The 18209-nt window shown below is 42.3% G+C and overlaps 1 protein-coding gene across 3 annotated transcripts in view; it reads left to right on the top strand.

Moving 5' to 3' along the window:
* Positions 1-18209, top strand: part of FAM3D (FAM3 metabolism regulating signaling molecule D) — a 131575-nt gene that overhangs the window by 23384 nt on the left and 89982 nt on the right. The gene's annotated exons all lie outside the window — the stretch shown is intronic.

Below are 18209 nucleotides of genomic sequence, written 5' to 3'. Positions count from 1 at the left end.
AACTAAAATTTGGAACGGGAGTGGGGAGGTGGTTGCACTTGCTAGCTTAAAGTGTACATGTCATTAGTAAAAAAAAATTTATAGAATGTAGATAATAACATTATATGTATGTTTGTAATATACATTGGTTAAACAAATGTGTATATTTTTGGATGAAAAAATGCATCAGCTATTGTCAGTGTGTCTCTGTGAGGAGACCAAATACTGGAAGTGGGGGTGGGGAAAGCAGGACTCTGTAGAGGCCCCTGGCTTGTCAATCAGCCTGCTGTGTGAGCCAGGAGCATGTCACAGAGCCTCACTGCACAGAGCCCTGCTTGTCCTCAGTATACAGAGCCCTGCTTGTCCTCAGTGTACAGAGCCCTGCTTGTCCTCAGTGTACAGAGCCCTGCTTATCCTCAGTGTACAGAGCCCTGCTTGTCCTCAGTGCACAGAGCCCTGCTTGTCCTCAGTGCACAGAGCCCTGCTTGTCCTCAGTGCACAGAGCCCTGCTTGTCCTCAGTGCACAGAGCCCTGCTTGTCCTCAGTGCACAGAGCCCTGCTTGTCCTCAGTGCACAGAGCCCTGCTTGTCCTCAGTGCACAGAGCCCTGCTTGTCCTCAGTGCACAGAGCCCTTCTTGTCCTCAGTGCACAGAGCCCTGCTTGTCCTCAGTGCACAGAGCCCTGCTTGTCCTCAGTGCACAGAGCCCTGCTTGTCCTCAGTGCACAGAGCCCTGCTTGTCCTCAGTGCACAGAGCCCTGCTTGTCCTCAGTGCACAGAGCCCTGCTTGTCCTCAGTGCACAGAGCCCTGCTTGTCCTCAGTGCACAGAGCCCTGCTTGTCCTCAGTGCACAGAGCCCTGCTTGTCCTCAGTGCACAGAGCCCTGCTTGTCCTCAGTGCACAGAGCCCTGCTTGTCCTCAGTGCACAGAGCCCTGCTTGTCCTCAGTGCACAGAGCCCTGCTTGTCCTCAGTGTACAGCGCCCTGCTTGACCACTCTCACTTCCTGTATTTGGTCTCCTCATAGATACACACAGGCAATAGCTGCAGAGACAAAAATATACGCATATTTTTTAACCAATGTATATGACAAATATACATATGATCTTATTTTCCACATTTAAATAAAATGTTTTTGTTAAGTACATTTACATTTTGTAATCTTTGTAGGCTTCAATGGAGAAGTGTTGCATGTGATCAAAGGGAACCCATGGTGTAGACCTTGTTCAATTATATCTTCTGGAGGGTCTCCATAATTAAAGAGTATCTGTCATCAAACCATATTTTCTAAACTAACTCAGATTATATTCTCTAACTACTCCTAACTCTCTAACACCCCTCCTGCCCTTAAAAACATTTTCAAAGCTTTAAAACCTCTGTATCATACATTTCCTCTTGCTCACATTGTGTGAGCTTCTGGCAGGAGAAAGTGGGCATTCCCCAGCAGGCAGGATGTCATGAAGCCTGCGAGAGCTGTGCCTCACCATGCCCGGCATACACTTCCTGAGTTTGGTCTCCTACCAGGTCATGAGGAGATCAAACAAACTGTTTGACTTGTGCAGGGAACAGAACAGAGCCACCTAGTGTCCATTTTTTCAATCACATTAAAAACATAAAGGTTGAGAATTTTAAACAGAAAGTAAATAGATAAGTGTCTTATAATTACATAAGGAACAATATATTAAAAGTTTAATTTGGTGACAGGTACTCTTTAAATGAACAAGAAGCTCGGTTGTGTCTGAGTTAGCAACATGATAATATGCTAAGCAATAAATCAGGCAAAGATCATAGTCCTTGCTTCTCTACATAGTTTCCTGGGGGAGCCACGCTGATTTGTAATACTGGTGTCAAATGTAAAATTAAAATACATTCGGGTACAATCGAAAGTTAAGTTTTCTCCAGGAGACGTTCTTCAGTTCTTATATGTATGGATCTTATTGTAATTATTCCCATTGACATTTCAAGACAATTTGTCTTAGATATTAGCTATTTTTTTCACTGTAATATTTTCAGCCACTACTTTCCTCCTGACTACAGGCATGGCACTTATGTGTGAAGTGACTCATGTCCTATTTAATTATTACAAAGTTACCTATTGAGAAATGATGTGGAATGTATATGCATTACTCCCCTTATCTGGGTCTTACAAGTAATCCTTTTCATAGGTTACATAGAATCAGTAATTAATTCCTTTGTAAATAAAGTGGGTTTGCATTTTAAGTTCTCTCATTTACATTTTCTTATACTTACTCCATCTCGCCTCATATCACAGTCACTAATACGAAAGGTGACTATTAGAGATGAGTGAACTTACAGTAAATTCGATTCGTCACGAACTTCTCGGCCCGGCAGTTGATGCCTTATCCTGCGTAAATTAGTTCAGCTTTCAGGTGCTCTGGTGGGCTGGAAAAGGTGGATACAGTCCTAGGAAAGAGTCTTCTAGGACTGTATCCACCTTTTCCAGCCCACGGGAGCACCTGACAGCTGAACTCATTTATGCAGGAAAAGTCATCAACTGCTGAGCCGAAAAGTTCGTGACAAATTGAATTTACTGTAAGTTCGCTCATCTCTAGTGACTATGTAATGCATTTGGAAATTCTTCAGACCTGTCACTTTTTTCATATTTTTTTTTTTTGGTTCAGGCTTTGTCCTACAAACAGGTTTTTACCATTGAGCTTCCCCATGTGAAAACAAAATTCTGGAATTTTTGGGGGGAAATTTATCAAAAAAGGAAACACAAAAATTTTGATATGTTAACCCCTTAGGGACTCAGCCCATTTTCACCTTAAAGGGGTACTTCGGTGGAAAACTTTTTTTTTTTTTTTTTATCAACTGGTGCCAGAAAGTTAAACAGATTTGTAAATTAGAAAAATATAAAGGTCAGTGCAGTTCACAATTTACCAGCCGAGGTATAGTGATTTAACTCCTACACCAGGTGTGGCATAAATACAAAGAAAAGGAAAAAATATAATCACCACCGCAAGGCTAATATCAGGCAACCTGATACATGATAACCATAAAAAAAAATGAATAACAGTACGATCGTGCTTAAATTTTTTGATCGAAAAATTGCAAAATTTATTAACTTGCATAGACAGATAAAATAATGCATAAACAAATATAAAATGATGTAATAGATACGTTAAAATTATACCAGACCTATAACCACAGAGCCCTTGTGGAATAGAATAATGTCCCGCACTTTAACTATGTAGTTTCGCTAATAGATTCCGTAGTCCGGCATCTGGTAATCCGGAATAGTATGATAACAGTTCACAATACCATGGATTGTGGTTAGTGCCTCCCAGTCCAAATCGCTAAGTAGAGTATAAATACCGGCTATGATGTTATCTCAGCACACTGATGTCCTCCGATGTATATTCGGACCGATGTATGGTATGCTGGTGTAGGACGCTGGCATGCGTCTCCGCGGCTGGTCTGCTTGCCACAGACCTATGGTGTGCCACTGTAGTTGTGAAACTTGTAGAGATGATCTGGGTAACACCTTGGTGATGTCCTGGCATGGACCTCATGTGATCCCGTGGCGTTTGACGTCAGAGACACATGATGTATTGCCAGATAAGGTGAAACAAACTGTCGAATGAGCCGGAGGCAGTGGGCTGGATACTGGGAGGCTACAGCTGTTTGAAAAGGTATTTGCCGGGTCTTCAGTTCGGTATAGATATATAGGATCAGTGCAGACTGGCGAAATCATAGAAGTGCATTCTGGTTGCGTTAAAATTCATTCTAGACGCGTTTCAGGGCTCTTAACAGTTCAGACCGGCCCTTTCCTTAGTAGAGATATCTCTATCTATTTCACCAGTCTGCACTGATCCTATATATCTATATATAGATACCCACATCATCTCTACAAGTTTCACTACTACAGCGGCACACCATAGGTCTGTGGCAGGCAGACCAGCCGCATGCCAGCGTCCTACACCAGCATACCATACATCGGTCCGAATATACATCGGAGGACATCAGTGTGCTGAGATAACATCATAGCCGGTATTTATACTCTACTTATCCATTTGGACTGGGAGGCACTAACCACAATCCATGGTATTGTGAACTGTTATCATACTATTCCGGATTACCAGATGCCGGACTACTGAATCTATTAACGAAACTACACAGTTAAAGTGCGGGACATTATACTATTCCACAAGGGCCCTGTGGTTATAGGTCTGGTATAATTTTAACGTATCTATTGCATCAATTTATATTTGTTTATGCATTATTTTATCTGTCTATGCAAGTTAATACATTTTGCAATTTTTTTCTGCAAAAAATTGAAGCAGGATCTATTTTTTATGGTTATCATGTATCAGGTTGCCTGATATTAGCCTTGAGGTGGTGATTATATTTTTTCCTTTTCTTAGATTTGTAAATTACTTCTATTAAAAAATCTTAATCCTTCCAGTACTTATTAGCTGCTTAATACTACAGAGGAAATTCTTTTCTTTTTGGAACACAGAGCTCTCTGCTGAATCACGAGCACCTTGCTCTCTGCTGACATCTCTGTCCAGTTTAGGAACTGTCCAGAGCAGCATATGTTTGCTATGTGGATTTTCTCCTACTCTGAACAGTTCTTAAAATGGACAGAGATGTCAGCAGAGAGCACTGTGCTCATGATGTCAGCAGAGAGCACTGTGTTCCAAAAAGAAAATAATTTCCTCTGTAGTATTCAGCAGCTCAGTACTGGAAGGATTAAGATTTTTTAATAGAAGTTATTCACAAATCTAATGTGCAAGGAGAAGGTGAAAAAGTCGGCAGACTCACCAAGGCTTCTTTTTTCAGGGTTGCTTCTTTATTAAATACTCACATACAAAACTTTGTGCGAAAGGGGAGAGAGGATCACATGGAGGGGGGTATTCACTGTCTGGCGACAGAATCTGTTTCACTCGGTAATCGAGCTTCTTCTGGCCATGAATGTTAGGAACACTGTGCTGCTTCTTATACAGGTGGGTACTCAGGTTCAATCACTTAGAACCTCCCATCTGTCTTGACGTAAGACTTCAAGGCGTTGGCTTTTAATCCAGCCCTATAACGCCTTTACTATGTCAACGTCATAAGAATCCAGCGTATAATAATATCAATGGAAGGGATGAGGGAAAAAGTGCATTAAAAACAAAGTACATTAAAAACAAGGTGCATAATCTATCTTATCATTCAGGCCTATAGGGCCTGTTGCTGATGTACGAATTATCCAGTGAGTTTCTCGCTGCAACAGTAAGCGATCTGTATCTATCCCCGGTCTGGGTTTAACTCTCTCCACGCCGGAGAAAGTTAATACATCAGACTTCCCTCCGTGAACTTCCACCATATGGGATATAAAACGAGGAGCTCCTTTTAGTGTGCGAAGCGAATACATATGCTCCCTTATTCTCGCACAGAGCTGTCGAATCGTTTTCCCAATATAGTGGTAGCCACAGGGGCAGAACATAACATAGACTACATATTTTGTTCGACAAGTTATTAGATCTGTAACAGTATGTGTTATGGGTCCCATGCGCATCGTTTTCAACTCAGCATTATATTTACAAAAATTACATGTTCTACAAGCGTAGTTCCCCTTTGGTGTCAATTGTTCTAGCCACTGTGTCTCTTTCTTAGGAGGCATCGTTCTACTTTTTTGTAGTATATCTCCTAACGATTTATTCTTTCTATATGAGATAAGCGGTTTACGACTAGCTACTTCTTTCAGATCTGGATCTCCTTCTATTATATGCCAGTTACGTCTGACTGCCTGTTCTATGACTTGATTGAGTGGTGAATTTTGAAAGGTGAATGCAAAGCGTTTTTTTATGGGTACTGATTCTTTTTCTTTTTTGGTGTTCAGAAGGGTTTTTCTCTGGCACTTATCTGCTCGTTTGCGACCTTCTTTTATTAAGGTCCTCGGATAGGACCGTTCCAACAGGCGCTTTTCTAGATCATCTGCCTGTTCCCCATAAATCTCATCCGATTCATTGTTTCTTCGTAATCTCACAAATTGTCCGTAAGGGACACCCCTCTTCACTGAGTCTGGGTGAGAGCTACCATAGTGAAGAAGGGTGTTCCTTGAAATAGGTTTTCTATAGCCTTCGCTGGTGAGCCTCTCTCCATCAATGCTAAGTTTTAGGTCTAGGAACTCCAATGATGTTCCCCCATATTGCGAGGTGAAGGACATATTCACAGAGTTAGTTGTATTTAGATATGTGACAAAGTCATGAAATTGTACCTCTGAACCTGACCATGCTATAAGAATGTCATCCACATATCGCATGTATAATTTGATACATGCGATATATGGATTATTGGAAGAATAGACGATCTGGCTTTCCAAAACGGCCAAAAATATGTTTGCGTACGTGCAGGACACCGGGGTGCCCATCGGGGTCCCGGTGTCCTGCTTGTACCACTGATCGGCAAACTTGAATGTGCTGTTCGATAGAAGGAAGGAAAGGGCTTCCTCTATGAACAGAATAAATTCGTTAGATTTATTCGACCATCTTAGGAAGTCTTTCTTAGCTCCTATACCCGCCTCCGACGGGATGCGGGTATATAAGCTAACAACATCAATGGAGCATAAGCTCCAACCCGGTTCCCAAGTCATTGTTTGAATGTTCTGTAAAAGATGGAGAGTGTCCTTAATGTAAGCTGGTATAGATGGAAGAAGTGGAGATAGTAACCATTCTAGATAGTGGGATAAATATTCGGTTACAGACCCCATTCCCGAGACTATCGGACGTCCCGGGGGTGGGGTCTGCTCTTTATGTACTTTTGGAAGATGGTACCATGTTGCCGGTTTAGGTGAATCAGGTATTAATCATTCTGCATTCTTTTTTGATAGCATCCCTTGCTCTACAAATTTGTGTAAAAGTGTAGTAAGACCTTTTAAAATTTTTGGTGTTGGGTCCGTTTTTAGGGGGGTGTAAGTAGACCTATCACTCAATTGCCTTTCGGCTTCTAGTGTATACATGGTCTTATACATTAATACGACACTCCCTCCTTTATCAGCCCTAATAATAACTAGGTCTTCTCTCTTTTTTAGAGCATTGAGAGCTATTTGTTCTGCAGTTGACAAATTGACAGGGGTTTCTCTGTACAATATAGACCTGATGTCTTGTAATACTGAATTCTGAAATAAATCCAGTTGTCCTCCCGGGGGTATCGGGGGGTTAAATTTGGACTTTTTACCCTTGGTGAAGGCACTCCGACAGTGCCCAGGCTGGGCTCTGTTCGCAGGGTCTTCAAAATCATAGGCTAACATTTCAATACATTTCTTTTCCATTAATGTACATTCTGTGGGAAAAAAACCTAAACTATCTATTGTAGCTGGCGAATCTGCTTCACATTTACTCTGCTCATTATACTTTTTATTCAGAAAAAACTTAAATAGGTTAATGTCCCGTAAAGACTTGGCTAGGTCTATCTCAAATATGACTGGGTCAAAACGTTCTGTCAAACCATAGTTCAGACCTCTAGATAACAGGGTCAGTGTTGCTTCATTCAGTGTCTCTGAAGTGAGATTGATAACATTAGATATGGGGGATCTGGAAGCGTCCTCCTCATTAATACATCCTATAATTCTGTTCTTCTTTTCTTTGGTTCTTTTTGATCTCTTCCTCCGTCCGCGCCGTGTGGACCTTGTCCTAAATGGTGGGAGAGGTCGGTTTTTTCTTGTCTTACATCTTTCGAATCTTTGGCTATATTCACATTATATGCGGTTTCAGTGCGATTATTAGAGTAGTATGAAGCGGGTCGACGTGATTGACGATAGTTCTTGCTAGTAAGTGTAGTCGCTTTTCCATGCCACTGAAATTCTTTTTCTTGGTCATAGTCAGTTTTATCTCTGAGAAATTTTTCCTGTTTCTTTCTTTTCACGTCTTCCTGCAGTGACAGAATTCTATTTTCTAATTTAGGAAAAAATAATAATCCATATATCGCATGTATCAAATTATACATGCGATATGTGGATGACATTCTTATAGCATGGTCAGGTTCAGAGGTACAATTTCATGACTTTGTCACATATCTAAATACAACTAACTCTGTGAATATGTCCTTCACCTCGTAATATGGGGGAACATCATTGGAGTTCCTAGACCTAAAACTTAGGGTTGATGGAGAGAGGCTCACCAGCGAAGGCTAAAGAAAACCTATTTCAAGGAACACCCTTCTTCACTATGGTAGCTCTCACCCAGACTCAGTGAAGAGGGGTGTCCCTTACGGACAATTTGTGAGATTACGAAGAAACAATGAATCGGATGAGATTTATGGGGAACAGGCAGATGATCTAGAAAAGCGCCTGTTGGAATGGTCCTATCCGAGGACCTTAATAAAAGAAGGTCGCAAACGAGCAGATAAGTGCCAGAGAAAAACCCTTCTGAACACCAAAAAAGAAAAAGAATCAGTACCCATAAAAAAACGCTTTGCATTCACCTTTCAAAATTCACCACTCAATCAAGTCATAGAACAGGCAGTCAGACGTAACTGGCATATAATAGAAGGAGATCCAGATCTGAAAGAAGTAGCTAGTCGTAAACCGCTTATCTCATATAGAAAGAATAAATCGTTAGGAGATATACTACAAAAAAGTAGAACGATGCCTCCTAAGAAAGAGACACAGTGGCTAGAACAATTGACACCAAAGGGGAACTACGCTTGTAGAACATGTAATTTTTGTAAATATAATGCTGAGTTGAAAACGATGCGCATGGGACCCATAACACATACTGTTACAGATCTAGTAACTTGTCGAACAAAATATGTAGTCTATGTTATGTTCTGCCCCTGTGGCTACCACTATATTGGGAAAACGATTCGTCAGCTCTGTGCGAGAATAAGGGAGCATATGTATTCGCTTCGCACACTAAAAGGAGCTCCTCGTTTTATATCCCATATGGTGGAAGTTCACGGAGGGAAGTCTGATGTATTAACTTTCTCCGGCGTGGAGAGAGTTAAACCCAGACCGGGGATAGATACAGATCGCTTACTGTTGCAGCGAGAAACTCACTGGATAATTCGTACATCAGCAACAGGCCCTATAGGCCTGAATGATAAGATAGATTATGCACCTTGTTTTTAATGTACTTTGTTTTTAATGCACTTTTTCCCTCATCCCTTCCATTGATATTATTATACGCTGGATTCTTATGACGTTGACATAGTAAAGGCGTTATAGGGCTGGATTAAAAGCCAACGCCTTGAAGTCTTACGTCAAGACAGATGGGAGGTTCTAAGTGATTGAACCTGAGTACCCACCTGTATAAGAAGCAGCACAGTGTTCCTAACATTCATGGCCAGAAGAAGCTCGATTACCGAGTGAAACAGATTCTGTCACCAGACAGTGAATACCCCCCTCCATGTGATCCTCTCTCCCCTTTCGCACAAAGTTTTGTATGTGAGTATTTAATAAAGAAGCAACCCTGAAAAAAGAAGCCTTGGTGAGTCTGCCGACTTTTTCACCTTCTCCTTGCACATTGTATTTGACTCGTCTTACAAGTCAGAGCACTACCTCAGCTTCGGGGATTACTCCTATTCATCCTAGATCCAGGTCCTTTTCGGTGGTCAGCAGCAGTGCCGGACATTGATATCTCCGTTTTTTGCCTTATTCACAAATCTGTTTAACTTTCTGGCACCAGTTGATTAAAAAAATAAATAAATAAAAGTTTTTCACCGGAATACCCCTTTAACCCATTAAGACCCGGGGTTTTTCAGTTTTTGCACTTTTGTTTTTTCCTCCTCACCTTTTAAAAATCATAACCCTTTAAATTTTGCACCTAAAAATCCATATGATGGCTTATTTTTTGCGCCACCAATTCTACTTTGCAGTGACATCAGTCATTTTACCCAAAAATCTACGGCGAAACGGGAAAAAAAATAATTGTGCGACCAATAGTGATGTCGCGAACATAACATTTTTGGTTCGCAAACGGTGAACGAGAACTTGCGCAAATGTTCGCAACCGCCATTGACTTCAATGGGAAGGCAAATTTTAAAACCCACAGGGACTCTTTCTGGCCACAATAGTGATTTAAAAGTTGTTTCAAGGGGACTAATACCTGGACTGTGGCGTGCTGGAGGGGGATCCATGGCAAAAATCCCATGGAAAATTACATAGTTAATGCAGAGTCTGGTTTTAATCCATAAAGGGCATAAATCACCTATTATTCCTAAATTCTTTGGAATAACATGCTTTAGCCCCCTTTAGGCAGCACACAGAGCCCCCCCTTTAGGCATCACATAGTTAGATCCCCCTTTAGGCAGCACATAGTTAGAGCCCCCCTTTAGGCAGCTCTTGTTTTATTTCACAGCCCAAAAAGTTTTTTTTTTTTTTTAACAACTGTCACACCAAATGTGATTTGCACTAGTGTGACAATGAGCAATAAAGGTTGCCAGCGGAGTTCCCCTTTTAAGCAGAGGTCCCCAACCAGGGTGCCTCCAGCAGTTGCAAGACACACGGACTGAACTTATAGCCCTTTTAATACTGTAGTTAGTTGCTTGAAGGAACTTAAGTTTTACACTGGAGTACCCCTTTTAACCAGCGGTTCCCTCCCAACCAGGATGCCTCCAGCTGTTGCAAGACACACAGACTGATATTTGAGCCCTAAAAAGGGCTCCTTTGGGTGCTGTCCTTAAAGCAGATGTTAGACTAGTGCTTTAGGAGTAAATTGAACCCTGAATACACCACCTAGCAGCAACCTAGCTATCGCTTTCCCTATTACAGCAGGAGCAGCTTCTCTGTCCCTCCACTTCCTAAGCCTGCAGTATGCTGAATGTAGGTAAAATGGTGTCCGTGCATGAGGTAGGAGGGTCTGGAAGGGAGGGACTGCTGCTGATTGGCTGTAATGTGTCTGCTCACTCTGACTCACAGGGTCAAAGTTTACCGCAATGTTAAAATATAGGGGGTGAATCGAACTTCACATATTTTTGCCCGGCGATGCGAACGCGATCATGTGCTAAGTTCGCCGGGAACTGTTCGCCGGCGAACAATTCGCGACATCTCTAGCGACCAATCTGAAGAAAAAACGCCATTTTGCAACTTTTGGGGGCTTCCGTTTCTAAGCATTATCTTTATTCTGTAGGTCCATACGATTAAAATGATACCCTACTTATACAGGTTTGATTTTGTCGTACTTCTGGAAAAAATCATAACTACATGCAGAAAAAAATTATACGTTTAAAATTGTCATCTTCTGACTCCTATAACTTTTTTATTTTACCGCTTATGGGGCGGTATGAGGGCTCATTTTTTGCGCTGTGATCTGAAGTTTTTAGTCGTACCATTTTTGTATTGATTGGACTTTTTGATCACTTTTTATTCATTTTTTCATGATATAAAAAGTGACCAAAAATACGTTATTTTTGACTTTGGAATTTTGTAGCCTGTACGCCATTGACCGTGCGGTTAAATTAATGATATATTTTTATAGTTTGGACAGTTACACACGCGGCGATACCACATATGTTTATTTTTATTTACATGGTTTTTTTTTTATTGGAAAAGGGGGGTGATTCAAACTTTTATTAGGGAAAGGGTTAAATGACATACTTTACACTTTTTTTTTGCAGTGTTATAGCGCCCATTGGGGGCTATAACATTGCACACACTGATCTTTTACACTGATCCCTGCAAAGCCATAGCTTTGCATTGATCAGTGTTATCGGCGGTCGATTGCTCAAGCCTGCATCTCAGGCTTGGAGCAATCAATCGCCGAAGGGACATGCCAGAAGAAGGTAAAAGAACCTCCGCTTGTGTCCCAGCTGATCGGGACACCGCATTTTCACTGTGTTGGTCCTGATCAGCCCCACTGAGCAGCCGGGCAGCTTTCACTTTCGTTTTAGAAGCGGCGTTCAACTTTGAACGCCGTGTCTAAAGAGTTAATAGTGTGCGGCACCAGCGATCGCTGCCGCGCGCTATTAGCCCCTGGTCCCGGCTTCAGATACATGTCGGGACCTACCCGATATGACCGCGTGACCCCGCGTTATATCGTGGGAGCTGGCCAAGGACGTAAATATACTTCTTTGGTCGTTAAGGGGTTAAGGACTCAGCCCTTTTTTTGCAATTCTGACCACTCTCACTTTATGCATTAATACCTCTGAGACCTTTTATTCTGATTCCAAGATTATTATTTTTTTCTGACATATTCTACCTTAACATACTGGTAAATTTTTGTCATTACTTGCATTATTTCTTGGTGAAAAATCCCAAAATTTGATGAAAATTTTTAAAATTTAACATTTTTCTAACTTAGAAACTTTTTGCTTGTAATGAAAATGGATATTCCAAACAAATTATATATTGATTCACAAATACAATATGTCTACTTTATGAGGGTATCATAAAGTTGACATGTTTTTATTTTTTGAAGACATTAGGAGGCTTCAAAGTATTCAAAAATTAAAAATCTGAATTTTTCAGGGACCAGTTCAGTTTGAAGTGGATTTGAGAGGCTTTTCTGTGAGAAATACCCCATAAATGACCCCATAATAGAAACTGCACCTCTCAAAGCATTACCTTTTTGTGTGCTTGCTGGGAGTTGTTGCTTAGCAACAGCAGGACACCAACCTTACCTCCTGTTGCTGCGCAGTGAAGATCCACCTGCCGTGACCGCCGCCACCTCCGCTGCTGGGGCCGCAATCCTGCCACTGTGGCCTGGGATTGAGGACCCCAGCCTCAGGTGATGGCTCCCGGCACCCGCTCTCGCCCTCTGGAACAGGGACGGAACGGGTGCCATTAGGGACACCCCCCACAGCAGGCGTCCTGATTCATCGTCCGATAACGGCCAAAGAATTAGGACGATCGTGAGGTGGCACCTCACTCCTGCTGCTAAGGGATGATAGTGCCATCTCGGAAGGCACCTATCATCCTTTTTTTCTGAGTCACCCAGACCCGATTGACCCGGAATTGCCGCAAATCGCTGATCTGAATTGATGGGGTCTCAGGACCCCCCAGGTGTTGTCACCGGATGCCTGCTGAATGATTTCAGCAGGCATCCCGCTCCGGTCCCCGCCCGGAGAGCGTTGGGGACCGGAAATGCTCAGGGTGCACAGGTACGCCCTAGGTCCTTAAGGATCGGGGATGCAGGACGTGTCCCCAAGAGGTTAAGATCCTGTGCTATGACACTTAAAATTTAGCTCTGGGGACCTCCCATTACTCTTGATCACCTCTAAGATGTTTCTACACCTTGATTGGAGTCATAAGTGGTAAATTCAGATGACTGCACATGATTTAGAAAGACACAACCTGTTCTATATAAGTTCTCACAACTGACAATACATATCATGGCACAAACAAATCTGTAACTTCCCAACAGGTGGGTACCCTCTGTGCCATCTACCAGTTCGATTTTTGGCCAAACTTGTTTTCCCCTGGCTAAGCTGGACTTCTGCTGCAAGGAAGATATCCGGTTTTTCTGTTTTTCCATTTTTGTTTCACATTTGCAGTCTGTCCCCTCTTTTATGGTCAGCACTTCACTCCACCTATTTGGCCCAGGCGTTTTTTAATTGGCAGGAGACTGCATAAGGGACTGCATAAGAGACTGCATAAGAGACTGCTGGCAGGGACCACATGGTAGGTGTTCACACTGGTGTAGTGCTCGGTGGCGGCCTTTGTTGCTGTCATGCTTTGTCTGTGGGGTGGTGAGGCCTAGACTCGGGGGCTTGGTCGGGCAGCAGTGGGGCTGCCTGGCATCTGGCTCATTCGCCCTTTGGGCTTGGTGTTTAAGAGGCAGTGTGTCAGGCCTAAGGCCTGATTATGGAATCCTACCAATTGTATTTGTATTGTTGAATCCTACCAATTGTATTTGTATTGTATATCATATTGTTGTATTTGTGTATAATGTATAATCTAAGGCATGAGTGATGATTCATTCAGACTGTGTATTTGTTTTTGTGTATTCCAGATTTATTGGGGGGGGTCTCTGTCTGCCTGTGTTATACTTCTTTTGAAGTTAAAAGCCTTTGTAGCAGCAGGATATGAGCTGTCTCTGGTCCCATCATGAGATAAGGGACCCGGAAGAGAGATGCTCCCCCACCTGGTGGGATCAGAGGAACACAACAGACCAGAAAAGACACATTCACTAGTAGACGTGCTCAAGCACCAGGAGTTGGGAGGAGAAACCTTTTATATGTTGTGCCTGACAGGGATTGGTGGGGGAAACTTAGATTGTCCAGAAAGAAGTTTCTCCACAGTGAAAGACACATGAAAGCCTTCCTGTGGGCAAAGAAATCACCTAGAGGACCCTCAGACTATGAAAAACGAGGTTCTCTGGATTGATAAAACCAAGATAAAACTTTTTCACCTTAAATCTAAGCGTTAGGTCTGGAGGAAACCAGGCACTGTGCATGCCTGCCCAATATCATTCCTACAGCTGAGCATGGTGGTGGAAGCATTATGCTGTGGGAGTGTTTTTCATTGTCTTAACCCCTTAACCTCTTAAGGACTCAGGGCGTACCTGTACGCCCTGAGCCCGGTCCCTGTGTGAAAAACGGGGTCACGCAGTGACCCCGGATCACACCGGGTCGGTCCCGGCTGCTAACGATAGCCGGGACCCTGGGCTAACCGATCGTTGTGCAGCGCGCAGTTAACCCTTCAGACGCGGCGATCAAAGTTGATTGCCGCGTCTGAAAACGCAAGTAAACGCTTTCCAGCAGCTCAGTCGGGCTGATCGGGACATTGTGATAAAATCGCGATGTTCCGATCAGCTGGGATGCAGGCGGAGGTTTCCTTACCTGTGTCCGCGGCATCCGATCGGGGTTTGATTGCTCCAAGCCTGAGCTACAGGCTTGAGCAATCGAGCCCCTATCTCGCTGATCCGTGCAAAGCTATGGCTTTGCAGGGATCAGCATAAGAGATCAGTGTGTGCAGTGCTATAGCCTCCTATCGGAGCTATAGCACTGCAAAAAAAAAGTGAAATAAAAAACTGTGTAAATAAAAACATGTGGTATCGCCGCGTTCGTAAATGTCCGAACTATAAAATTATATATTTAATTAAACCGCATGGTCAATGGCGTACACACAAAAAAATTCCAAAATCCCAAATAACATATTTTTGGTCACTTTTTATATAATAAAAAAATGAATAAAAAGCGATTAAAAAGTCCGATCAACACAAAAATGGTACCAATAAAAACTTCAGAACACGGCACAAAAAATGAGCCCTCAAACCAGCCCATACGTAGAAAAATAAAAAAAAGTTACAGGGGTCAGGAGATGACAATTTTAAACGTATACATTTTCCTGCATGTAGTTATGATTTTTTTCAGAAGTACGACAAAATCAAACCTGTATAAGTAGGGTATCATTTTAACCATATGGACCTACATAATAAAGATAAGGTGGAATTTTGACAAAAAAAATGCACTGCGTAGAAACGGAAGCCCCCAAAAGTTACAAAATGAAATTTGTTTCTTAAATTTTGTCGCACATTGATTTTTTTTCCGTTTCGCCGTGGATTTATTGGTAAAATGACTAATGTCACTGCAAAGTAGAATTGGTGGCGCAAAAAATAAGCCATCATATGGATTTTTAGGTGCAAAATTGAAAGCGTTATGATTTTTAGAAGGTGATGAGGAAAAAATGAACATGGAAAAACGCTGAGTCCTTAAGGGGTTAAGGACACAGGGCGTACCTGTACGCCCTAAGTCCATTCCCTTTGTATAACGGGATCCGTGGCTTATGGCGCGGCACTGATTGCGGTGCCGCACGCTATTAACTCTATAGAAGCGGCGTTCAAAGTTGATTCCAAAGTCCAAAATAGCGTATTTTTGGTCACTTTTTATATCATGAAAAAAAAGCGATCAGCGGGGCAAAAAAAGCAGCGCAAAAATGAGACCTCATACTGCCCCGTATGTGGAAAAATAAAAAAGTTATTGGGGTCAGAAGATGACAATTTTAAACGTATTAATTTTTGTGCATGTAGTTATGATTTTCTACAGAAGTACGACAAAATCAAACCTATATAAGTAGGGTATCATCGTATGGACCTACAGAATAAAGAGAAGTTGTAATTTTTACCGATAAATGTACTGCGTAGAAACGGAAGCCCCCAAAAGTAAAAAAATTGCGTTTTTTCTTCAATTTTGTCACACAATGAATTTTTTTTTCTTTTGCCATACATTTTATGGGTAAAATGACTGATGTAATTACAAAGTACAATTGGTGTAAAGTTGTCCAAAGAGTGCCGCTACACTCCCGCCTCTCAGACACACCTGTGCCACAGACCCGCTGGCACTGCCCCGGGTTCCATGAACATATCCAACCGAAGAAAACGATTTCCAGCTCAAGGTGATCCGATAAAACTTGCCTTCATTGAAGATTCACATTACATTTCACGAGACATAGAAACAGGAAACTTCTGATGCGTTTCACGCAATACAGTGCTTAGTCATAGAATGATTCCAAATGCACAAACTTAAAATATACACAAAATTCAATCACATGATTTTGTTAAAAGGGACAGCTGGAAGACATGTTCTGGATTTTTTCTTTGGTACACAGGGTTTGCTTTCAAAAGTATTGGTTACGGACCGTGTTCACATTCAGATTTTCTGTCCAGGTATATTCGGCTCAAAGTTAAAAGTTGGAGAAACATTCAAGGTAATGTACATACTAAAGAATTTGGTTTTCTAATACATTGTGATCATATCTAACCTTTGGTTAAGTCCCAAAGAATGCACTGTTTCAAGTACAAACATCCAAAATGTTTCCCTATTTAGTAATAACCTTTTTCTATCCCCTCCCCGGGGTTTTTTGTTAACTTATTCAATACCCTTTACTTCGAGAAAATCTGTATTTCCCTCATGTATCTCAATAAAATGACGAGTTAGGGCAGAAATGCCCACTTTCAAGCCTTTTGTGTCCGAAATGTGCCTCCTAATTCGTACCTTCAGTTGGTTGGTAGTGGATCCCACATATTGTAAACGGCATTGTGTGCATGAAGCTAAATACACTATGTATGTAGAGCAGCAATTAATATCATTCTTAATAAAATAAGATTGATTTGTAGTATATGATGTGAACTCACCTGTTTTCACCATGTACTTACATGTTAGACATCTGGTGTGTCCTCATCCTACATTCCCTATATATTTCAACCAGGGTGCGTTTTTTCGCTCATCCTGGTTGCTGTTCTTTTTGCTGCTATACATACTAGGTGATAGTATTGATCCCAATGACGGACCTCTTCTAGGTACGACCTTCACATCAGATGCGATTATTTCTCTCAATGTGGTATCCACCTGCAAAACTGGTAGGTATTTTAATACAATTAGTTTTATTGCTGCAAATTGGGCACTGAATGCTGTTACAAATGCTGGCTTCCTCCTTACATTTTCTCTAGTTGTTACTATCTTTTTTTGCTCCTATTTTAAATTCTTATTCTCATTATTTCTACCTTGTATAATTTCTACCTTGATCATTTATTCTATTAACAGCCCTATCCAAATTCTTTTTAGTATACCCCCTTTCTTTTAACCTGTTGGGGACCACCGGCGTATACATGCGCCCTTGCGTCCTGGTACTTAAACCCGTGGGAATTTCGTTCCCCACCGTTAGCCGGACGGGGATCGGAACGGGATGCCCAGAATCACCCCCCCCATGGTGGTGATTCTGGGCTGATCGGGTCTCTGATATGAAAATAGCCCAGAAAAGAGGGATGATTGGAGTTGTCAGAGATAGCCCCGATCATCCTAAAGGATAGGAGCAAAGTGGCAGGGGTGCCACCTCCTCCTATCCCCTGCGATTGGACGATCAGGATTAATCGGCGAATCACAGGGCAGTGGCGGGGGTGAATGTTCATTTCCCCCGCTCTGCCCGCCCCTGGATGGTGGGGCAAAGCGGTGGAAAGATGGCGGCAATGTGCGGGGGCTGTGGATGCGGCGGGAACCAGCGGCGACGGTTACCTGTGTCCCTGATGCAGCAATGAAGATTGCCGTAAAGTGATCTTCACTGCTGCTTCTAAGAGTTTCAAAACTACAACTCCCAGCATGTCCAGACAGCCTTTGGCGGCATGCTGGGAGCTGTAGTTTTGCAACATCTGGAGGGCCACAATTTGGAGACCACTATCCTTCCAGGTATTGCAAAACTACAACTCTCAGCATGCCCAGACTGTCCAGGCATGCTGGGAGTTGTAGTTCTGTAACATGTGGCCCTTCAGATGTTGCAGAACTACAACTCCCAGCATGCCTCGACAGTCTGGGCATGCTGAGAGTTGTAGTTTTGCAACACCTGGAAGGACAGTGGTC

This window comes from Hyla sarda, chromosome 6, assembly GCF_029499605.1.
Source record: "Hyla sarda isolate aHylSar1 chromosome 6, aHylSar1.hap1, whole genome shotgun sequence".
Classification (NCBI taxonomy): domain Eukaryota; kingdom Metazoa; phylum Chordata; class Amphibia; order Anura; family Hylidae; genus Hyla; species Hyla sarda.
The sequence above is the reverse complement of the archived record's forward strand: the minus strand, read 5'-3'. Positions and strand labels throughout refer to the sequence as shown.